Source organism: Micromys minutus (assembly GCF_963924665.1).
Source record: "Micromys minutus genome assembly, chromosome: 9".
Classification (NCBI taxonomy): domain Eukaryota; kingdom Metazoa; phylum Chordata; class Mammalia; order Rodentia; family Muridae; genus Micromys; species Micromys minutus.
In genome coordinates this window covers 57977631-58003774 of record NC_137978.1, presented here as the reverse complement: position 1 = coordinate 58003774, position 26144 = coordinate 57977631, and the positions used below count along the sequence as shown (strand labels likewise).

General features: G+C 37.0%; 1 pseudogene across 1 annotated transcript; it reads left to right on the top strand.

Moving 5' to 3' along the window:
* The first annotated feature begins 19983 nt into the window (after positions 1 to 19983).
* Positions 19984 to 22728, top strand: LOC308424368 (Y-box-binding protein 1-like; annotated as a pseudogene). The gene is made up of 2 exons: positions 19984 to 20094; positions 21854 to 22728. The product of its transcript is annotated as a Y-box-binding protein 1-like (transcript).
* Positions 22729 to 26144: the final 3416 nt, after the last annotated feature.

Below are 26144 nucleotides of genomic sequence, written 5' to 3'. Positions count from 1 at the left end.
GTAAAATTGGGTCTGCTGGATCATATGGTCCAAGGAGTAGAGCTGCCTGCATAGCAGATTGGACTTGCTGAAGAACTTTCCCCTGTTCCAGGCACCACACAAAACTAGTAGCTTTCCCATTTACTTAGTATATGGGCCTGAGTAACACACTTATTGAGCAATGGCTGTCTCCAAAATCCAAATAGGCCCAGTAAACTTTGTGCTTCATTTTTGGTTTTTGGAAGGGCCAGGTGCAATAACTTATCTTTCACCTTAAAAGGAAGATCATTGCATGTCCCCTGCCACTGGACTCCTAAGAATTTCACCAATGTAGATGGTCCCTGAATTTTGTTAGGATTTATTTCTCATCCTCTGATACACATATATGTTACAAATGAGTCCAAAGTGGTTGCTAATTTCTGCTCACTTGTTTAATCAGCAAAATGTCATTAATATACTACATGAATGTGATATTTTATGAGAGAGACAAACAATCAACATCCCTTCTAAGTTATGATACAGAAAAGGAGAGTTAATGTATCCATAAGACAAAACTGTAATGGTATACTGCTGGCCTTGCCAAATAATATCAAATCATGTCTGGTGATCCTTATGGGCAGGTACTGAGATGAAGCCATTTCCTAGATCAATACCAGGATGCCAGGTACCAGGAGCTGTGTTAATTTGCTCAAAGAAGGAAAGTACATATGATACAGCAGCTGCAATGGGAGTTACTACCTGATTAAATTTTTGATAGTCACCTGTCATTCTCCATGATCCATCTGTCTTCTGTACTGGCAAGATGGGATAGTTAAAGGGAAATGTGGCGGTAACCTCCACCCTTATGTCTTTAAAGTCTTTAATAGTGGTTGTAATTTCTGCAACTTCTCCAGGAATGTGATATTGTTTTTGACTCACTATTTTCTTTGTTTGGCAGAGGCAACTCTAAAGTTTTCCATTTAACCTTTCAAACTATAATAGCCCTTATTCCATGTAGATTGTCCTGAAGCTGTTGTATTTTAATGTTAATTCCACTTCCTCAAGAAGGGCTGCCTAGTCACTTGACTCCAAATGAAACATTCCATTTTTATTAGTAAAATATAGGAAAGCCAGTGACTATTGGGTTAAGGGAGTAGACAGTGTGGAGAGCTCTGATGATATCAGAGGACGGAGGGTGAAAGTTATTCTGGTAACATGGAGTTTCCCAAGCACCAGCAAGAACCAGGCCATATTAATTGGTTTTAAATAGCTGTGAACATTAAGGATTTTATAAGTCTAGTATTTTATGTAAGGGCAGTTTGTATCTTTGCCTCTTTGGTATAATTTTGTCATATAAAGGGTTTGTGGAGAGTTGAACATATAGACCTGTATGAAAAGCTTCAGGTTGTAGAACTGTGTTTGTGTGGAATTTTGAAGTACAGAAATACCCCATAACAGAGGTAGTAAATACCAAGGAGAACAGGCGGCAGTAAACCACAAGTTGGGCCATGTTGCCTCAGTCCTGGTGCCACAGGTCAGCATGGCTCCGTATCAGTTTCAGGTTTGAGAAGACCTCAAGTGAAAGAGATAAAACAATTTATATATTTTTTTATATTAACTGCAACAACTCCACAGGTCATGGGTCCAATTAGAGAATTCTGTTAACTTCTGTCTATCCCAATTATACATTCTGGAACTGGGGAAATGACCACAGGATGTGTTCGAGGACCTACTAGACCTACTGTGAGTCCAACAACAGTCAAAACCCCATTAATCATCTATCCTCCATAAACACCTACTTTGACTAGAGGTACATGATTTTTCTTAGGATATCCTGATATCAGTGTCAATTAAAACCAGTATCCAATAGAACCCTGAAAGTATGATTATTTTCTTTCCCCCAATTCACAGTTACCCTTCTAAAAAGCCAGAGGGCCCTATGGGGAAGAACTGGAGAAAGGCTAACAACAAAACTTTTAGATGTCTTATCTAGATCATCCTCAGGGGAACCTGGCCACTCTTTCATTCAAGGGGTTTTGGGTCTGCAAACTGGCTCATGTCAGAAAATTGATTCACTGGCAGAGATTGCCTTTTGCCACCATCTGAAATAGCCTTTATTTCATCTGTTTGAGAATTTTACTGCTCATACAGAGTAAACAGATATTCAGTAGGCTTCCTATGTATTTCATGTCTGGGAACACCATGATGGGTTAGTCAGTACCAAAGGTCTTAACCTGTCAGTCCATTATAAATTTCGCATCTCCTGTGCTAGACATTACAGGCTATGTCATTATAAACTCTGTTTTGTTTATATTGTCCATTGTGATAACTACCATCACCTTGCCTCTTACGATTCAATGCTGCAACCTGGCCCTTGTTACTTTGAGGACCAATTAAACCCATTGCATTTCATTCATCCAATGGAGAAGCAGCATTTTCAACCCTAAATTCTGGCAAAAGAAAAAGGATAAGAATAAAATTTTTCAGTGGAGCCCCTCTCACCACTTTTCATCTTATAGGACTTGTGAAGGACTTTTGTGAAGGACATTTGTGAAGGCCATAAATGCTGGGCCTTCCCATTGTGGAGGATTAGTTTCAGTTTTGTTCAGTTAAGAGTATCAATGACTTCAGAGCCATTGATAAAAGAATGGATATCTCTGAAAAGATAATTTCATTTTTTTTTGGATACTTTTCTTTCATTTTCCCTTGTATTCAAGAAAGAGAGCAGACCAATTGCGACGACCTGAAAGCCTCAACAACTTTTCTATTTCCAGACTTTTTCTCTTGCTTTTTATTAGATAATCTGTATTCACACTTGAGAATTTATCATTTCCACACCTCTGCTCCCATCCCTTCTCACATCCATTTTTCTTCACAAAGGTTCACTCCCTCCTAAACACCTGCTCTATCCTACTGCTTTGGCATTCCCCTACAATGGAAAAACATGCCCAATCTGGACTAAAATCCTCTTTTTTCATTTATGCCAGACACTGATATCTTCAACTACATATCCAAATGGATCAATAGGTCTTTCGATGTGAGTTCAGAGGTTGCTGTTTTAGTAAGCCTGGACACGGTACAAAATCTTCCCTATTTTAGTTAACACAAATCAACATCTGTAATGCACTGTGTCTATCTTTTGTAATGCTAAACACTGACATACAATTCAAATTATAATAATGTGAGCAGACTAACCCTGGAGATGAATGCAGGCTTTCTGAGTTCTATGACAAATGGAAGTATATGTTTTCTATACTTTTAAGCATGCCTATAACAGGAACATCTTTGGCCCAAGGTATTGTTACCAAACCATTCAAAATCATTACTAAAGAGTTTATGCTACAGCTTTGCAAAATTATTCATGACATCATCTTATGTTTTATGAGAGATATTTTCTTGGAAGTTACACATATATTCTTTTTAGTGTCCTAAATGCAAATTGAAAATAATTAAGTCAATTTTGTTGAATCAGTCATTTTTATTTACAGGACAATATAGAAGTGGTTTACCACAGAACAAGGGACTCATAAACAGTTCTTTCCTAAAACAGGAAACCACCATGTGAAAAAAATTAGAATTTTAGATTATTCAATAATCTTTATATCTGGCAACCTATTTATAGCATAAGGAAATGTAGTCCTGGGCACTTAGTGAGTCAAATCCATTTTATAATCCATAATTTTTTGATTTGATCATTGGAATTCTATACAATGCTCTCAATTATGTTTTGTATGTTGAGTTTTGTTTCCTTTTGAAATCGGTAATTTCTGTTGACATTAGAGTGTATTAAAAATTTATTCTTCAGATTTAACATTTCTCTTCATCTTTGATATCTGAAGGTGAAACAGTAAAAGTTTAATGAAAACTTTCCTTTATTATAACGTTTTCAAGGTTTCTGCCTAAATTAATAAATGATGTTCTCTAAGATTGAACAATGAAAGAACATATTCACAAGTTTCTTAATAATCCTATAAATTCTCTAATTTGGAGCCTTAAGTCTTACTTAAAATACACACTGAATGAAACATATGCCACATTTTTCTCAGCAGAAACACTTTCACCACAAAATATTTTTCATGATTACTCTGACCTGAAATGAAGTCATGTATATTTCTTCATACATTGTATTTCTTAAGATTGTTGGCTGTATGTATTCTGTTGCATTCTTAGGAAGAACAAAAGAAAATAATTCACACTTTCAATACATTTAAAAGTTTTCTTTCCTGTAAATATTCTCTATTGAATTTTAAGGTGATATTTTTTGGTAACCATTTACTTGCTCAATTTCTGTTTCTTTACTGTATGTAATCTATCAGACTGACATAGTAGGAAATAGATGTGTCATGTATATGATATTTCTAAGGTTCTCATGAATGAATTTTATGATGAATTATCAGTCTAACTATTTGGGTAAAGCATTAACCAAATTCACAGCATTTTAAAGATTTTCTCCTGTATGAATTCTCTGATTATTATTAAGATGGGATTGTTGGCTAAATCATTTGCCACATTCACTGCATCTGCAAGGTATCACTTCTGTATGAATTCTCAGAAGAATAATGAGATTGCATTGTTTGCCGAGGCATTTTTCACATTCACTGCATTTGTAAGGTTTCTATCCTGCATAAATTCTTTGATGAATATTAAGATCAGATTGTTTGCTAAAGCATTTGTCACACTCACTTTAATAGTAAGGTTTCGCCCCTGTATGAATTCTCTGATGAACTCTCAGACACCTTTTGTCAGCAAAAATTTGTTAAAATCATGCATTTGTAAGGGTTCTCTCCTGTATGAATTCTATGATGAATATTAAGATGGGCTTTTTGGATAAAGCATTTTCCATGTTCACTGCAATTGTAAGGTTTCCATACTGTATGGATTCTATTATGAACTCTCAGACAGCTTTTGTCACCAAAACATTTTTCACATTCAGTACATTTGTAGGGTTTCTTCCCTGTATGAAATCTGTGATGGATAGTAAGACACAATTGTTTGACAAAGCGTTTGTCACATTCACTTCATTTGTAAGGTTTCTCCCCTGTGTGAATTCCCTGATGGAATTTCAGACAGCTTTTGTAAGCAAAAGATTTGTTACAATCACTACATTTGTAGGGTTTCTCTCCTGTGTAAATCCTCTGATGAATATTAAGTTTAGATTGTTGGCTAAAGCATTTGCCAAATTCAGTGCATTTATAAGGTTTCTCTCCTATATGAATTCTCACATGAATATAAAGATTGGATTGTTGGCTAAAGCATTTGCCACATTCACTGCATTTGTAAGGTTTTTCCCCCGTATGAATTCTCTGATGAATAGGAAGACTGGATTGTTTGACAAAACACTTATTACATTCACCACATTTGAAAGGTTTCTCTCCTGTATGAGTTCTTTGGTGAATATTAAGATCGGATTGTTGGCCAAAGCATTTACCACATTCACTGCATTTGTAAGGTTTCTCTCCTGTATGAAATCTCTGATGAATTCTCAGATAGCTTTTGTTAGAAAAAGATTTGTTACAATCACTACATTTGTAGGGTTTCTCTCCTGTATGAATTCTCTGATGACTATTAAGATGACATTGTTGGCTGAAGCATTTGCTACATTCAGTGCATTTGTAAGGTTTCTCTCCTGTATGAATTCTCTGATGAACACTAAGATGGGATTCTTTTCCAAAACATTTGTCAATTTCATTGCATTTAGAAGGTCTCTTAACTGTCTGAAATCTGTGATGCAAACGAAGACTCCACTTTTTGGTAAAATATATCTCAAATTCATAACCTTTGCAATGGTTCTTAACATTGCTGTTTTGTGTCAGAATCAATTCATCATAAGAGAAGAAACTTTTATGAATTTCTGAATTATTGTATTTTTTGTTTTGTATTTGGAATCTTGAATTTATGCTAGTGATAGTGCATTCATTTGAAAACTTCATACAGTCTTTATATTTGCAGACTTTTCTGATTTTCTCAGTTTTATGTCCTTTTAGGTTTGAGGATTGCAGGGAGGCATCTTGGTGATTAGTTTTATAAGGTGTTCTCTGGGTGGATTCTACTGTTATTTTGCTAAGTTCCCGCCCTTTAGAAAACTGTTCTTGGACATTCACGTGCTCATGGACTATATCTAAGACCTTCCCATGTTTACCAGTCATGAGGTGATTTTCGGAAAGAAAAAAAAAAAATGCAAGTAGCAATGACATAGATTACTGCACTGAGGAATAAGAGATTCAATATGGATGTTTGCCCAAGTTTCAGGTAAACTAGACACTCTGAAAGTTTATGGTCTCAATAGCATTTTTTTTTCACATTCACTACACGAATCCTCAGAAGATCTTTAACTCTGATTCTCGTAAACTGAAACGAATGATAATACACTATATAATAGTATCTCAACAACTGTACTTTGTACCAAATAGGAAAAATAAGTGATCACTCAATACTGAACAAACAGAAAGTATGTCTCTGAATAGGTACCTCTACTTTTTTATTACATCTTTTTCCACAGTGGCACTGAATATCTTTGGTCAGGTAGAAATTCATGATCATAAATTAATCCTATTCATATGTTTGTTTCAGCATTCATAAAGCTGAATATAAAGAACATGCTGTATCAGTGCTAAACTCAGTGAACACATATAAAATGTAAATAAATAAGCAACATTAAAATTTTCAAAACTAACAGCTCAATGTCCACTTAAAACATTTTGCATTATAAATACAATAATTAGCAAAAAGGTTAATGTTGTAGTAAAATTATTGTGCACCAATTATTAGTGTCCAGAAATTTATATAAATGTGTAGAAAAATTCAAAGACAGATATAAGAATTCCACAAGAAATCTATTCTTACCTACAAACAATAGATTGTTGTAATTCTCCAATATCACATCCATGTACAGTGTTCTCTGAGCAAAACTGAGACATTCCCATTCCTCTAATGTGAAGTCCATAGCCACATCATTAAAGGTTAAGAGACCCTGTGATGTAAAACTACCTATTGATTACTATATTAAGTGCTTTTGTATATTAATAAAATGTCCCAAGGAATAAGAGATAGTTTGTAATATAGATTAGGAAAGAAAAATATTGAAGGACAAATACTTTCTCAAAGTTTCATGGATATGTGTTTAAAGTTATGAATTGATTTTCTTCTATAGAAAATCTATAGAATGATTTACTATAATGCTCTCATTCATCACGGCTTTCACCACCATAAATTTTCTGTGGTTTACTGAGACCTTAATAGCAAAGGAAAGACTTGCGACAATCACTATATTTCTTTTCTTTTTTCTTTTGCATACCTTGGATTGTTTAATATCTGTAAAAGTGTTCTATTATGAAATTTATTTGCGTAGAACCTCATAGTTCTACACAATGTATTTTTATACCGAGTTCTTTAAAATCCAATACGCTTACGTAAACACTATTGGCAGGAGGAATAAACAACACCTATCCATAATTTCAGAGAAATGCTACCAACATTCTATATATTGAAGAAGACACTAACTCCAACAAAATACACTTACTAAAATCATAATGATTGCCTTATACTTACATCTATGAAAATGAATGGTATAATCATCTCTAAAGCTGCAATACTTTATAAAATGTAACAAGCATATTTGATTTCTGAATGCAGTAATTTACCTATATGTAGCAGTATGGTTTGATATCAGGCTCGTAAAGTCACATCACAGATGCTCAAGTTATGATCAGGAAAAATATGCTATCAATTCTGCAGTGTCTCCCTACTGAGGTTGTATAGTATTTTTATTAGAAATTGAATCAGATATATAAACACAAGGAAAGAGAAAATGTGTAAGAGGATAAGACACTTACTGTGATTTCAATATCAAAGATTTAGAGCTTAAATCAGGAAGCTAGGAGCATAATGTATTACTCTCTGTACGTAAAAACATGCAGAGGAACAGTTTAATACTAAATTACAAAATACATTCCAAAGAATAATGAAAACAATGACAAAAATATGGTCCCAACCCTTCAGGTTTTTTTTCCCATGTACAACATTTTTGGGAATAGGATAAAAAACAGATAAATTATTTTTCTTCTAAAGACAAGAGGCGAACAAAATGAGAAAGAAAAGCTTCCAAGTAAACAATCCCACAAAAAAGCTGGTGAAGCCCTGCTAGTATCAAAGAAAATTGACATTTACCCAAAATGTTTTGAAAATCAAAAGGAAGAAATATATATATATATATATATATATATATATATATATATATATATATATATATATATATCAGCATGAACTCTCAATCTGAAAATCACTCAATAATAGTATAATACTTAAACACTCTATACTCACCAAAGGACAGATTATGGAAACAGAAGCTTAAAGGAGACACAGGGAAACTCACAGAAGTTATGGACCAAGTAGACTTATGAGATATCTATAGAATATATCATCCTCGAACAAAAGAATATACCTTCTTCTCTGCACCTCATGGTACATTCTCCAAAATTGATGATATTTTCCAACATACAACAAATCTCATTTCATTCAAGATGATTGAAATCATTCCATACAGACTATCATATCAACACTGAATAAGGATCTTTTACAAGGAAAACAAGAGAAAGGCCACATACACATGGTAACTGATAGTAAAGACATAAGAGCAGAAACTGAGGATATTCAAGAAATAATCAGATGCTACTATAAGAGCCTATACTCAACAAAACTGGAACATCTAGAAAAAATTTTTAAAAATTCTAGACAAATACAAGATACCAAAGTTGAATCAGGATGAGATAAACCATCTAATAAGTCCCATAACACCTAAAGAATTAGAATCAGTCACCAAAAGTCTCCCCAAAAAAAATGTGCAGCACCAGACGGGTTCAGTGCAGATTTCCATCAGACCTTAATAGAAGAGATAAAAGAGTGAATATAAATATTCTCCAAATTATTCTACACAATAAATACAAAGGGAACACTAACCAACACATTTTTCAAAGCCACAATTACTCTCATTCCTAAACCACACAAAGACCCTAAAGAAAAGAGAATTCAGACCAATCTCTCCTCAGGAACAGTGAGGCAAATATACTCAATCAAATTCTTACAACCCAAATCCAAGAATACATCAAAACAATCATTCATCCTAAAATGTAGGAATGCTTCCATATATAAAAATTCTTCACTGTACTCCACCATACAAACAAACTTTATAAAAAAATCACACAATCATCTCATTAGATGCTGAGAAAGCATTTGACAAAATTCCATACTCCTTCATTTTAAAAGTCTTGGAAAGAACAGGATCCTAGGCCCTTACCTAAACATAGTAAAAACAATATACAGCAAACTACTAGCCAAATTCAAATTAAAGAACGAGAAACGTGAAGGAATCCCAGTAAAATCAGGAACTTGGCAAGGCTGCCCACTCTGCCTCTTCCTAATCAACATAGAACTTGAAGTCGTGGGTAGAGCAATTAAACAACAACAAAAAAAATCAAAGAGACATGAATTGGTAAGGAAGAAGACAAAATATCATTCTTTAAAGATGACATAAATATATTATGACCCAAAGTGTCAACCAGACAACTTTTACAGGTACAACGTCAGAAAAGTGACTAGGTATAAAATTGACTCTAAAAAATTTGTAGCCTTCCTCTATTAAAACGATCAACACACTGAGAACAAAATTAGGGAAAAGATGCCATTGACATTAGTCACAAACAATATGAAATACCTTGATATGACCCTAACTACGCAAAAGAAAGATCTGTATGACAAGAACTTCAAGTCTCTAAAGAAGAAAATTGAAGAAGATCTCAGAAGATGGAAAGATCTCCCATACTCATAGATTAGAAGGATCAACATTGTAAAAATGCCCATTTTACCAAAAACAATCTACAAACTCAATGCAATCTCCATTAAAATTACAACTCAGTTCTTCATAGAGATAGAAAAGGCAATTTTCAAATTCATCTGGAATAACAAAAAATCTAGGATAGTGAAATCTATTCTCAACAAGAAACTTTCTGCAGGAATCACCATCCCTGAGGTCAAGCTGTATTACAAAGAAATTGTGTTAAAAACAGAGATAGGTAGGTAGATGAATGGAAAAGAATTGAAGATCCAGAAACTATCCCTCCCACATATGGTCATTTAATCTTTGACAAATGTTCTATAAACATTCAATGGAAAAAGGACAGCCTATTCAACAAAGGGAGTTGGTTCAATTGGAAGTCAGCAAGTAGAACAATGAAAACTGATCCTGACACATATATTGTACAAAGCTCAAGTGCAAGAGGATAAAAGATATTCATATAAAACCAGATACTCTGAAACTATTAGAAGGTAAAATGGAGTAAAGCTTAGAACACATGGGCACAGGGGAGATTTTTTTTTTTACAAGAACACCAATGTCTTATGCTCTAAGATCAAGAATCAATAAATGGGACTTAATGAGATTACAAAATTTCTGTAAGTCTAAGGACAATGTCAAGAAAATAAAACAGCAGCCAAGAGACTGGGAAAAGATGTTTGCCAATTTTACATCTGAAAATCTTATATCCAACCTATACAGAGAACTCAAGAAGTGAGACTCCAGCGAATCAAACAATCTTATTAAAGATGGGATACAGAGCTAAACACAAATTTCTCAACTGAGGCATACAGAAAGGCCTAGAAGCACCTAAAGGAATCCTTGATATCCTAGGCATCAGGGAAATGCAAATCAAAACAACCCTGAGATTCCACCTCACATCAGTCAAAATGGCCAAGATGAAATTCTCAGATGACAGCAGAGGCTGGCAAGGATTCACTGAAAGGCGAACACTCTTCCACTGTTTCTGGGCATATACATCACAGATGCTCCAACATCTAAAAAGGACACATGCTCCACCATGTTCACAGCAGCCTTATTTATAATAGCCAGTAGCTGGAAAAAACCCAGATGTCCTTCAACAAAGAAATTGTTACAGAAAGTGTGGTACATTTACACAATGGAGCACTACTCAGCTATTAGAAACAATGCCTTTACTAAATTCGTAGCAAATGAATAGTGCTAAAGAAAAAATATCATCCTGAGTGAGGTAACCCAGTCACAAAAGAACACACAATGTATGTCGTCCTTGGAAAACTCTCAATACCCAAGAAAAAACTCATAGACTTTACGAAGCTCAAGAAAATAGAAAGGCCAAAATGTGGAATCCTCAAGCCTTCTTAGGTAAAAAAAAAAAAAAATGTGTATTTCTCGTATTTTTTAATGTGACAAATTTGGTGAGTTATAATAATAGTTTATAAAATAAATAAATTAATAAAAAATAATGAGAAAAAATGAAATTATTCTTTTTGAGACCTGCAGGTCTTTAGTCCTTGAAAGTTGTATTCCACACAGTAGAAATTCCAGTGAAAATATAATGATATTATACATGTGAGACCTAAACCTTACATTATCATAATAACAGACAAAATGAGATCATAGAAAATAAGCCATTTGGGAGGTTGGAGAGATGGCTCAGTGGTTAAAAGCAGTGACTCCTTTTCTGAGTTCAACTAACAGCAACCACATGTGGGGTTTCAACTATCTGTAATGAGATCTGATGCGCTCATCTGGTCTGTCTCAAAACAGTTACAGTGTACTTACATATAATAAATAAATACATAAATCTTTTTTAAAAAAGAAAAACAAACCTCTAAGATAACTTTACTAATTATAGATAATAAAACTATTGAATGCTTTGAATAAAAAGGGATTTTTCAAAGAAAAGCAAACAGCACACTGACCTGTAGAGTCTTTAGGAGATGCACACTTATTCTTTATTATGTTCTTCTTCCAGATTTAAATATTGGAAGTCTTCTAACTTTCAAACATGGTTGAAAAGACAAAGATTGAAGTAATAAAACTTTATTATGGACTATGGTAAACCACATAAAAGGACATTAAAAACAAACCATGAGGAAATACTTCTACAGATATGGGAGCATGGAATCACATATTTAGTATGGTAAGGAATATGAGTATCAACTATCAACAGGCTCCGGCATCTAAAATAGAACACATGATTACTTTCTGTAAAACGTAATTAATCAGGGTTATTATGGGGAACATATATTACTGGGTCTAGAGACAAAGACAAATGTCTAGTGGCTACCATGAATGATGCATAGATTTGAATGGTGATTCATTGGCCATCAAAGTATAATACATCATCTGTGCCTTTGATGAGATTACACATTATTCTACCAGGCAAAGTATATAGAATATATATATATATATATACATTCTAAGTGTCTCTTGTCTTGAAGTACAAAGATTATATCTGACAATTATCATGTTATTTGCAAAATAATATGTTGCCCAAAGATTTAGTTACATCAACTTTCATCATTATCTAAAAAGACTAGCAGCTGTTCATACGATGAGTATTTTATTTTTAACTTATGTCTTCTATCAACATGGCCTTCATTTCTAACTCCAATGCACAGATATGAAGGCATTGACTTAACACCTTAACATCCACACAAATGCATTAATATGTAGAATATTACAATTATAACTTGAATGTCTTTAAATGGGATTTACTTATACTAAACTATTACGTCAGTTGTTTTCATATTTCCAATGGAGTGGTAAACTCTTATTACAGTTCCAGGAACTGATAAGTTGTGGCATCTACATGTTTCAGACCCACATGCAGACTGAAAACAGGATTGGTGTATAACTTCCCAAGAATCTAAAAACTATGTGTTTTATGATGGTCAGTCTTTTACAAAGCCTGTGAAAGTGTCAATTGAGCACAAAAACATCACAACTCAAGGGGTGAGAAAGAGACTTCTAGGCAATGTGAGAACAAAATCAAAAGTAAGAATGGTAGAAAGTAAAGTACAGCTGCTAGTACATGGGGATAGTTTCCCTCATTATAGCAAAGCTGCTAAAATACTATCACTGTTGGAATACATTCCTGAACATGTATATATCTGAATCTTGATATTTTTCCAGGCATTTATCTGGAACAAATCCATACTAAATATGAATACAGTGAGATTCTTCTAGCCTTGTTGCTATGGATTTCCTCTCTGGCAATCACTCCTATAAGTTCACATGAATGAATGTCTGATATGGGTTTCCTGGCATACATACCAATACATATACATGCACATATATGCACATACCTACATACATAAGTTTATGCATAAATACAAACTAAGGATTGATTCTAAATGTTTAGAAACTATTAATAAATTCTTGAAAAACAGGACATCAGCAAATATTTAGCCCTATTCCTAAATTTCTTTGACTTTATATTTTTCTCATGTCCGCTATATCTCTTGGCATTTAATAGGTAAATGGATGGATTCTTTTGATACCCCTGCCTTAGTAGATTACATTGGCACTTGGAATTAGCAGATGATGCAGTGCTTGGGAAAGTCATATAAAATTAATGAGAATTGATGAGGAAAAAAGAAGGTTTTTCTGGGAACAGGTGAACAAGGAAACTTTCAATGATTTAACACTAGGCAAAGCAATAAGCAAGTGCTGACATTGAGGCCCTTAGTGTTTCTTCTAAGATTCTATGAGGACTAAAGGATCCAATTCTGAGATGCTAAATTTGTTTAGGAAATCTCACAATAATTTTTCACAGAGAACTTTGCAGAATACAGAGAAATTATAGCAGTCCAGGTGCACCAGTGAAATTGGAAAAAAAAATTTCTCTCTAAAGGATGCCAAAAGTGAACTCCACTTGATTTCATACCAGAGATGAGTGACTGCTTCAAGAAGCACAAACCAAATGAATCAAGGCAGAAACTACATACAGTCAGTGACAGTAGGATCTCAAACATTTTACCATCTTTGAAAGGCCTGGAGCAACATTTCACAAAGGAGCACTTTGTTGTCAAGGGGCAACAGTTATTTCAGAGTCTCAAAACTAATTAAATATTGAAATCATTAACTGCTGTTTGTACTGCCTACCAAGGGAAATCCATATCATCACATCTAATAATATTCCCAGTGAAATTTTTCAGAATCATAAAGGAATTAGAATCTGGAAAAATCAAATTCATGTCCTCTTTTTACTGAGAGGTGAGCACCAACCCACCCCTGGATAATTTCCTCTAACATACCTGGATTCTTGGTAAAGTCTCCTTGGCCTTTACCATTCAGGACTATTAGATTTGATTTACAGCTATGCCAATTCCATTGAGCATTTGGAGTTCTAAAAATGAGAAAATCTTGCTCAGAAAGAACCTGAAACTATTCATGAAACAAAAATGAAAGGTGCCAACGCCTGGCAAATAGATAAACATGAAGGAAAAAGAGGATGTCATGAAATGACTCTTTTCTCTGAGTATTTCAGTTTACACTATGAGATAGGAGAGTCAGTCATAGGAAACATACCCAGAGTCCTTTTCCAAGGAACAAGAAGGAGGAACAAAGAAGACTGCAAGAAAAATAATGAGACCCACAGAACCCAGACTTTGAACTTCTCCAACAACATGTCTCTGAAAAAAATTCTTATTGCAGGATCTAACCATTTCCAAAGGCTGTGTTTACAACAATGGCTGCATATACCTCAGTGTAAAATTAATGAAGACTATAATTATACAGAATTAATGTTAATATTTACAGCCATACGGAGGCGCTTTATAACGAATATTTTCTACTTCAATCAAATCTGCAGTGGTCCCTTTTACAACTCATATCTACAAGGCTCTCTTGGGATGCCTACTCAGTCCCCTAGAGAAAGGCAAATGAAATGGCAAAGAGAGGAACAGAGGATTTAAGAAAGCCTGAATTAATTTGGATGACAGGAGCTTTGTTCAAGTTTTAGAAAGAGAACCCTGCTGCACAAACTAAAGATATGGCCAAGAATCTATGAGGTTATTTTAGAAAAATATTCTGGAAACCAGAAAATTAAAACATCACCATGAACACAAATCACAGCACCTCAAACGTCCCTACAATGCTATGACATCCACAACAGAATTGTGAGAGTGGCGGCAGGAAATGCACCCCTGCTCCAACCCCTGCTCTGCTCCTGCCCCTTTCCCAGCCCAGCAGCTCTTCTGACAGGAGACAGGACCAACTGCTGAATGTCCTAGGAAGCCAGCGAAGCAACTGTACCTTAATTTTTATCAAGAATCCAGGTATGTTAGAGGGAATTATCAAGGGGTGGGTTGGTGCTCACCTCTCAGTAAAAAGAGGACATGAATTTGATTTCCCACCATGATGTCTTGAACATGACACTGCACAGATGCCGAGAGAACACTGTAATGGTGGAAATAACTGTCACTTAGGCCAGTGTTAGTACTCTAAACACTGCAGTACTCCAGTGTTAGTATTCTAAATACTGAAGGAAATGGGAAAAAAAAAACAATAACCATCCACCAATATTCTGAATTGTGTGCAAGTTGTGCAGGGATCTGGTGGCACCAAACTGTATGAATCACCAACCAATATTTAGTTTATCTTGAGCCCCAAACAATGAGAGGTAACTCATGCCTTATAAGTCCTTGTGAGTAACAACTCATAGAGACTTAACAGACAGGCACGGAGAATGCACAGGTCTTCTGATCCTGTGAGGGCTATTAGTTGGTGATTTTGTGAATCTCCTAATAGTAGGAGCAGGTGTAGCTCTGACTTTCTCACCTGTTCATGAGAAACTTTCGAAATATTGGGTTCACTTGGCCAGCCTCAATATGAGGTCCATTGCATTGGCTTTTTGTATGTTCATTGTCTATCCTGTCTCGAGGCACTGCTCATTTCTACAGAGGAAGAAAAGTATTGGGACTAGATCTGGGAAGAGTAGAATACTTGGAGTCAGGGTAGCTGGGAAGAGTGGACGGAGGGAAAAATGGTCAGAATATATTTTATGAGAGATGTATCTATTGTAATTAAAAAAGCATCAATCCAATTTGTCCTAAAGAAAATACAAAGGGAAGCAATACTGCACAGAGAGAAGCAGCACACTGAAGCCAGGAAACATGATGTTGACAGGGACAGTTCTTCTATATGTGCAGATGGAGAACACACAGAGTCTCTGACACACTCATTCTTGAGTCCTGTCTACATCTCTGAAGTCAGAAATCTTGCTCTCAGCAATGTAAAATAAGCTTCATGAAGGAAGTAAACCCAGGTCATTTTCCTCATGGTAGTTTTCACTAGTTTAGATTGTGGGTTTACAGAGGTCCCAGGTCACTTAATTCTAATAGGCTTCTTTCTTCTCTTTATGGAAAACTAATGTTTAAACGGCTATTCAAGTGATGGAAGTACATATGTAATGCTATGTAGTTTTGGAACATACAATATACAATACACACAAACAAACATATAAAAATGTTAAATGTTTAAGCACATTCTCCAAGCCAAATCTGAAAATGTCAAAACCTAAGGCAGGTTATTGGATAAGAAGATAAGAAAAAGATGTACTGCTAGGCTAACACTAATACATTTTGGTTAAACTATATTTTATTGTAACTATGTAAATTCAAACAATTCAGTCTGTTCCTTAGTCACATTTTTAGTTTTTCATTTACTATGACTCCTGAGCACAAAGCTCTCCTATCGTTCAAATAAATCATCTTCCTGCATTTTTACAGTTTTCCATAATAGCATGTTTGATTCTCGTCTCCATTAATAACTCTTGCTACAAATGCCTTGACAATCAATGTTTCTTCTACACATACTGACTTAAAGAACACTAGAAAAACACTTTCAAGGTGACAGATTCAGTGAGATTCTGTGCTCTCTGCCCTCCACTTTCTATTGCAACCTGCAGTGTAGGCGAGACAACTGCAGCTCTCAAGACTTAGACAACTGAAAGAGAGAGGATCTGGGATTGATCACCACAGCCCCATGTGGTGGCAAGAGTTGGGTCCTTAAGATGTGACATAACCCCTCACAACAGTTCCTGCCTTAGAGCATTACCAGCTTTCCCAAGCATATTCCTTGATTTAGAAAAAGAGATCTATAAAAGTACTTTTATTCACTTGATATAATTGTCTCCTCTGTGGTCTATAACCTCAGTCTGCTTACCTAGCCTAGTCATGAAAATTTCTAGTCTCTATACAATCCTATCTAGTCTTAGAATATTCTGGGACCTAGAGATTTGAGGCTAAAATATCTCACCTTTCTTTGTTCTTCCTAACTTCCTGCTGACTGCTCAGCTCAGCTGTTCTGGCTAAAAATTCATTTACAAACTTAAAGATTAAGCAGTTCTCAATCTCTCTCTCTCTCTCTCTCTCTCTCTCTCTCTCTCTCTCTCTCTCTCTCTCTATCTATCTATCTATCTATCTCTATCTCTCTATCTCTCTATCTCTATCTATCTATCTTTCTCTCTCTCTAATTACTCTTCCTTTATCTATTCATCTCTCTCCCTATCTATTTATCTCTGTCTTTTCCCCTATCTATCTCCCTCCCTCCTTCCCACCCTCTCTGTCTGTTGTTTCTCTCCCACTGTGTCTGTCTCTCTCTCTTTCTGTGTCTCTGTCTGTCTCTCCTGCCCTCTCCTTCTCTTCTCTCTGTTGATGCCTGTTTTCTCTCTTTTCTCCTTTACTGCCCTCCTCTCACACCCACATTTCTTCACAGAGTTCAGTCTCTGCTGAGGAAGAACTCATACAAGAACAGCTTTTCACTAAACTGGCAATTAATTGTATTTAATCTTTCTTTTTTTTGTTGTTCATTTTACCAGTAGAGAACACATAAAGTACCAATGGGGATGGGCCTAATTGCTGGTGGTAAATAAGGTCTGTCTGGGCCAGGGAATAACCAGAACTAAATGAGACTGCACAGGGAGCCCCATCTGTCTACTGCTTACCACCCAGCCCCACACCACACTAGCTCCTGAGGTTCTGCAGCCAGCTTCACCCAGACATGGGCAATGACCCTGTGCTCACCATGTAGCAGTTTTGAAGCTTCCCTGAGCCTGGTGAAGAAGGTTGAAGTGTGTCAGAGCACCAGGTATGCACTTCCTCTTCTTCCTCCAGCAATCAAGATGGATAGCTTGCCTCTGTACTTCTCAAAATAAACCTGGAGGCCTACTCAGCCTAGCAACCACATAACTTTCTAGAATGCTGGGAGTGGTACTTCTTTTGGAAAACAGCTCATGGGAACATTCAGTGGTCTAATTGATTTTAGGAGTAAAAATTTTTTAAATTTATAACATTTGACTGAGGATATTCTTGCTAATTGGAAGTGGGGGGGTTCTATTTAAGGCCAATTTCTTCATGAATATTTAATATATAACAAATGCTTGATTTAAATTAGCTCCGAGTGGCTGGTGAGATGACTTAGTTGTTAAGAGCACAGACTGCTCATTCAGAGGTCTTATGTTTAATTCCCTGGACCACATGGTGGCTTAACAAGTATCTATTATAAGATCTGATGCCATCTTCTCATATGCATGAACACAAAGTTGTCATACATGTTAAATAAATAAATATTATTTTAAAAAACAAACATAAATTAGATTCAAAATGGTTGAGTTAGTTTGTTATAGCAAAAATCATGGTTAATGCACAGATGTCCATAGGGAGATAACTGTACACAAATATGGCTCTTCATTTCTGATCCTGGAAAAGGGAGCTGAGCTGCCAAGTGCACTGTGTCCTGAGTGTCAGATTTTCACATCAGGCATCTGAAGCAGAATCCTCACAGGTGGCAGCACTCACTAATAGATCTGAGAAAAGCAAATAACCAGAGGGGATTCCAGCACTAACAGGCTAAGTCATCCAGGATATCCTGGTCTTGGGTTTCTAGAACTGGAGTTGAGTAATTTTCATAGGTTTCCTCAAGGAGATGAAATCTAGTTAAACCAAGAATGGTCTCAGCAACAGTACATGATGGAAGAGTGGCGGCTTTGTCTTGCTTGCTCTGTCATAACACACTGTTTGAAGCTTTGTAAGTATTGGAAAACAAACCCAGGTTCTCTAAAAGATCATCCAGTGTTTTAAGTGATTGAGTCATTTCTCTTCTGACCTTGCTATTGAAAGACCCCCGCAGAGGGGAGACCCTCACTCAACTCTTGGAATAACATGCCCCTATCCCCAATAACTCACAAGAGTCTGTCCTTGCTGCAATTACACAAGGTTTATTAACAAAACCAGTGCACTGGAGTTGAGATTCTATCCCACCCAAGGGTAAAGGAGTTCGACCCCAAGTGGCTGGGAGAAGGGGTTTTTAAAGGACAAAACCACAACCCCAGGGGGGAGGGAGTACATCATTGGAAAATGCCAAAAATACCAGGGAAGAATCGCCAGGGAAACACCTGGTTTCTTAATATTGTTCACAAGATTTTAATCTAACTTTTTATGGTCAGTATGTTCCTAGAACAGAGTTGCTGAAACGGCTATAAGTTTTATGCTCACTTAGTTCCTGGAACAAATTCACTCAACTGGCTATCTTACATTTTTGGCTCTACTCTACCTGCTAGGAGTCTTCTACTTTACCTGTTAGGGGGTCTGGATTTATCCTGGTCTTTCAACATCATCCTTGTCTACAAGATCATCCAGCGTTCTAAGTGATTGAGTCAACTCTCTTCAGCCCTTAGTACAAACTAACATATCTTCTTACCTGGGCCTCAGGAAGGACCCTGAGAGCAGAGTGAGAAAAACGTCCACTCATCTCACTACTCTGGAAACTGAGAATGGTTGGAACCAGGGTTTACCAGCTACAACCTTGATACAGCAAACATGGTAAGACCCAGTAAAATATAAAATTAAACGCACAGAGTAGGTGGCAGCTCAAACTTGATAGCTGAGCTGAGACACGAGGACCTTCATTTCTTGGCAAGGATGGAATACATAGGGAAACCTATGTCTACATAAGATGGAAGCCTGGGGTGAGTGTACTTGTTTTGGATCCCAGCATTACTAGGGGTGGAATGTTCATGGGATCCTGTGTATCCTCATCCATACTAGGGGTGGAATATTGTTGGTGTCCTGTGGATCTTCAACAACAGGACTAGGCATCTCAGAGAGGCTGGACATTAACCATATTTACCCCAGACTGTTGCTGGGCAGGTGTTAGGCAGTAGGGAAGTCCCAGGTAACCACTCAGGCATGGAGAAGCACAGTCTGAGGCACAGGGCAGCCAGAGCTCACTTTGGTGGTCCCAGGTCCTGCAGAGGCTGGGGCTGTCTGATTATCATGCTGTCTGACACCCAGGCACTGGTAAGACCCTCAGAAAAGCTGAGAAGGAGTGCGTGTTTTGGGGAGGTAGAGAACAGGCTAGATCTAGCCAAGAGCCAATGGAGGAAGTGATGGAGCTCCAGCTGGACATGTGCAGATAGTTCTTGACTTGTCAGCTGGTGGCAGCCACGGCTGAAATCACAGAAAGGCCTTCTACAGAAGATTAGATGACAGGCCCATTGGCAAAGACCTTCTGCTTGGCTTCCTACAGCAGAACCCAATGAAAAGAGGCAGTACATGGTTTTAAGGTATTTACGGCCATGGAGGAAAATGGATGTATAAAACCAAAGCTCACTTCTCAGGGTGGGACTGAGGTTTAATAATTTTTACAGGGAGATGAGTCTGAGAAGGATAGCTTATTGGCTAAACCTCCAGGCCTTTAGGTACCTCATTAAAATAGAGATCTGTCTTGAGACTATGTGACCACAGGTCAAGTGCTCTACCTGTGGAGTGGCTTGAGGCATTGCCCTTATGCAACTGTTGGCCACAAACCTACCGGGGCTGCAGGTAGTAACAAGGAGCTAGTGCCCAGGAAACAGTGAAAAGCCTACCATCCCTTCTGGGGTTTCTGAGGTTTCTAACCTTAGCTTAACCAGGAACTAGGCTGCCTTTCATGGTCCCCTATCTCCTCCTTTTACCTTCTTTTTTTTTTCTTTGATAAATATTGCAGAACAATGTTATTCAATCATAAAAGCCACTTGCAGCAATTTACATGAGTCTGGGGAAGGGTCATGCTAAGTGAAATGTAGGACACATACAGAGAAGTACTGTGAATCTAAACAAGTCACTCACAGAAGTAGAAAACGAAAGATGTCCCAGAGGCTTGAGGAAGGAGGGGGAAGAAAACAAGCAAATACTAATAAAATGCAATGATAGCTTAAGTTCTAGAGACCTACTAGATAACATAGTGACTCTAGCTAATCATGTTTATAGACTTAAAATCTGCTGAGAAAATTTATTTTATGGATTGTCTGCCCCAAGTGGTTAGTTAGCTGACAGGATGGATATGTTAATGAAGTTGTTGGAATTTAATCACTTCAAACCCCTTCCTGTAAAATGTACATTTCTTCCATCATTCTTTTCTCTCTTTTAAATGTCCTTTGTTTTTTTTTTTTTTGAGAGTTTATTTTTTTATTAATTTTTTAAAACTTTATTTTAAAAAACAAAGATAAAAGACAAAAATTTTAAACATTTTTGCATAAATGTATACAAATACATTTTTGTCAGTGCTTGGGTTTTTTTTTTTTTTTCTTTTTTTTAAGGTTTGATACTCTGCATTAAGGTCTTACTAGTTACAATGAGCAAAAAGTACATGTAAAACAGGATGTAACCCGGAATCAGTCAATGTTTTCTTGGTGTGTAAGGATTGAGCATAATGTTTTTTTTTTTTTTTTTTTTTTGTTTCTTTTGTTTTGTTTTCTTTTTTTCTTGAACTTCACACAGTCTGTGAGTTGTTTCTGGAGCAGTCTGAGCCTCTGGGGTTAGCATCCCACTATCAGTGACTGCATATTATGTCTGTTCTTTTGTGACTGGGTTATCTCACCCAGGATGATATTCTCTAGATGCAACCATTTTCTTAAGAATTTGGTTAAGTCGAGTTCGATCAGTAGCAGGAGCAGAGAGCGGACTCCAGAGAGCCCTACCGCCACTGCCACCGCGGCCTAGTCACCATCACACCCGGGAGGAGCCACAGCCTTCGCCGCAGGCCCCAGTCACCATCACCGCAATCATGAGCAACTAGGCCGAGACCCAGCAGCTGCCCCCTGCCCCAGCCTCCGACCTCAGTGCTGCCAACACCAAGCCTGGCTCCAAGGGCAGCAGCTTGGGTAGTGGCGGCCCCAGGCGGCCACACATTGGTGGCGCCCGCCAGCGGGGACAAGAAGGTCATTGCAAGGAAGGTTGGGAACAGTACAATGTAAAGAATGGATATGGTTTCATCAACAGGAATGACACCAAGGAAGACGTATTTGTATTCCAGACAGCCATAAAGAAGAATAACCCCAGGAAGTACCTTCGCAGTGTAGGAGATGGAGAGACTGTGGAGTTTGATGTTGTTGAAGGAGAAAAGGGTGCAGAGGCAGCAAATGTTACAGGCCCTGGTGGAGTTCCAGTTCAAGGCAGTAAATATGCAGCAGACCGTAACCATTAGAGATGCTATTCACATCGTAGGGGTCCTCCACGCAATTACTAGCCAAATTACCAGAATACTGAGAGTGGGGAAAAGAACAAGGGGTTGGAAAGTGCTCCTGAAGGCCAGGCCCAACAACACCGGCCCTATCTCAGGCGAAGGTTCCCACCTTACTACATGTGGAGACCCTATGCGCATTGACCACAGTATTAGACGGGGTTACAGACCACGATTCCACAGTATTCATTTCAGGCCCCCCCCCTTGTCAAAGACAGCCTAGAGACGATGGCAATAAAGAGGACAAAGAAAATCAAGGAGATGAGACCCAAGGTCAGCAGCCACCTCAACGTTGGTATCGTCGCAACTTCAACTACCGATGCAGACTCCCAGAGAACCCTAAACCACAAGATGGCAAAGAGACAAAAGCAGCCAATTCACCAGCTGAGAATTCGGCCACTCCCGAGGCTGAGCAGGGCAGGGCTGAGTAAATGCTGGCTTACTATCTCTAACATCATATGGTTTAGTCATCCAACAAGAAGAAATAAATATGAAATTCCAACAATAAGAAATGAACAAAGATTGGAGCTGAAGACCTTAAGTGCTTGCTCTTTGCCCGTTGGGCAGATACAATAGAACAATCTGCATTATCTATGCAGCATGGGGTTTTTATTATTTTTACCTAAAGATGTCACTTTTTGGTAATAACAAACATTTTTTAAGAAAAAAAGAAAGATCTGGTTTCTCTTAATACACCTTTAACGGTTTTTAAATTGTTTCATATCTGGTCAAGTTGAGATTTTTTAAGAACTTCATTTTTAATTTGTAATAAAGTTGACAACTTATTTTTTCAAAAAAGTCAACAAACTGCTAGAACCTGTTAATAAAGGTCTAAAATAAAAAAAAAAAAGAATTTGGTTAAGTCATTGTTTCTGATAGCTGAGTAGTACTACATTGTGTAAATGTACCACAATTTTTGTATCCATACATCTACTGAAGGACATCTGGGTTCTTTCCAGCTTCTGGCTATTATAAACAGAGCTGCTATGAACATTGTGGTGTATGTATCTTTGTTGTATATTGGATTGTCTCTGGGGTATATGCCCAGAAGTGGAATAGCTGGATATTCAGGTAGTACTATGTCCAATTTTCTGAAGAATCGCCAGACTGATTTCCAGAGTGGTTGTATCAGTTTATAACCCCACCAACAGTGGAGAAGTGTTCTTCTTTCTCTACAACCTCGACAGCATCTGCTGTCATCTGAGATTTGGATCTTAGCCAATCTGACTGGTGTGAGGTGGAATCTCAGGGTTGTTTTGATTTGCATTTCCATGATGGCTAAGGATGTCATGTCGAGTACTTCCTTAGATGTTTCTCAGCGATTCCATATTCCTCAATTGAGAAAATTTTGTATAGCTCTGTACCCCATTTTTAATAGGGTTGTTTGATTCTCTGGTGTCTAGATTTTTGAGTTCTTTGTATACCTTGGATATTAGGCCTCTATCTGATATGGAGTTGGCAAAGATCTTTTCCCATTCTGTTGGCTGCCGTTTTGTTTTCTTGACAGTGTCCTTAGCCTTACAGAAACTTTGCAATCTCATTAAGTGCCATTTGTTATTCTTTGACCTTAGAGCTTGAGCCATTGGTGTTTTGTTCAGAAAATTTTCTCCTGTGCCTATGAGTTCTATGGTTTTCCCTAATTTCTCATCTAATAGTTTCAGTGTATCTAGTTTAATGTGGAGATCTTTGATCTACTTACACTTGAACTTTGTACAAGGAGATAAGAAAGGGTCTATTTTCATTCTTCTGCATGATGAATGCCAGTTGGACCAACACCATTTGTTGATTAGGCTGTCCTTTTTCAATTGAATGTTTACAGCTCCTTTGTCAAAAATCAGGGAACCATATATGTGAGGGATCATTTCTGGATCTTCTATTCTATTCCATTGATCCACATGCCTATTTCTGTAAAAGTACCATGGAGTTTTCAGCACAATTGCCTTGTAATATAGCTTGAGGTCAGGGATAGTGATTCCTTCAGATGTTTTCTTATTATTGAGGATGGATTTTGCTATTCTAGGCCTTTTGTTATTCCAGATGAAATTGTCCATTGCTCCTTCCAACTCAATGAAGAATTGGGTTGGAATTTTAATGGGGATTGCATTGAATCTGTATATTGCTTTTGGTAGGATGGCCATTTTTAAAATGTTGATCATTCCAATCCATGAGCATGGGAGATCTTTCCATTTTCTGAGATCTTCCTCGATTTCCTTCTTTAGAGTTTGAAGTTCTTGTCATACAGGTCCTTCACTTGCTTAGTTAGAGTCACACCAAGGCATTTCATAGTTTTTGTGACTATTGTGAAGGGTATCTTTTCCCTAATTTCTTTCTCCACATGTTTATCCTTTGAATATAGGAAGGCTACTGATTTGTTTGAGTTAATTTTATATCCAGCCACTTTGCTGAACTTTTCAGCTGTAGGAGTTCTCTGGTGGAATTTGTGGGGCCACTAAAGTACACTGTCATGTCATCTACAAAGAGCGATGTTTTTATTTCTTCCTTTCTGATTTGTATCCCTTTGATTTCCTTTTGCTGTCTAATTGATCCAGCCAGGACTTCCAGTACTATGTTGACTAGGAAGGGGGAGAGTGGGCAGCTTTGTCGAGTTCCTGATTTTAGTGGGATTGCTTCAATTTTCCCACTGTTAAGTTTGATGTTGGCTGTTGGTTTGCTGTATATTGCTTTTATTATGTTTAGGTATGGAGCTTGGATTCCTGTTCTTTCCAGGACTTTTAACATGAAGGGGTGTTTTTGTCGAATGCTTTCTCAGCATCTCGTGAGATGACCATGTGATTTGGTTCCTTGAGTTTGTTTATATGGTGGGTTACATTGAAGGATTTCTGTATATTAAACTATCCCTGCATCCCAGGGATGAAGCCTACTTGGTCATGGTGAATGATCGTTTTGATGTGTTCTTGGATTCGGTTTGCAAGGATTTTGTTGAGTATTTTTGCATCAATGTTCATAAGTGAGATTGGTCTGAAGTTCTCTTTCCTTGTAGGGTCTTTGTGTGGTTTAGGAATGAGGGTTATTGTAGCCTCAAAAAATGAGTTAGGTAGTATTCCATCTGATTCTATCTTGTGGAATAGTTTAGAGAGTATTGGTGTTATGTCCGCAATAAATGATAAAATTCTGCACTGAATCCGTCTGGGCCTGGGCTTTTTTTAGTTGGGAGGCTTTTGATGACTTCTTCTATTTATTTAGGTGTTATGCAATTATTTAGATGGTTTACCTAGTCCTGGTTTAACTTTAGGATCGTATATCTGTCTAGGAATTCATCCATTTCCTCCAGATTTTCCAACTTTGTGGAGTATAAGTGTTTGTAGTAGGAACTGATGATTTCTTGAATTTCCTCAGTTTCAGTTGGTATGTCTCCACTTTCCTTTCTGATTTTATTAATTTGTATACTCTCTCCTTGCCCTGTAGTTAGTCTGGCTAGGGGTTTATCAATCTTGTTGATTTTCTCATAGAACCAAGTCTTGGTTTGTTGATTCTTTCAATGGTTCATTTTGTTTCTATTTGGTCTATTTCTGCCCTAAGTTTGATTATTTCTTGCCGTCTACTCCTTTTGGGTTTATCTGCTTCCTTTTGTTCTAGAGCTTTTAGCTGTGCTGTCAAGTTGCTGATGTATATTCTCTCTAGTTTCTTTTTGGAAGCGCTCAGGGATATGAGTTTTCCTCTCAGTACTGCTTTCATTGCATCCCATAGGTTTGCGTATGCTGTGTTTTTGTTTTCATTGAATTCTAGAAAATCCTTAATTTTTTTCTTTATTTCTTTTTTGACCCTGCTATAGTTTAACAGAGCATTGTTTAGTTTCCATGTGTATGTGGGCTTTTTGTTGTCTTTG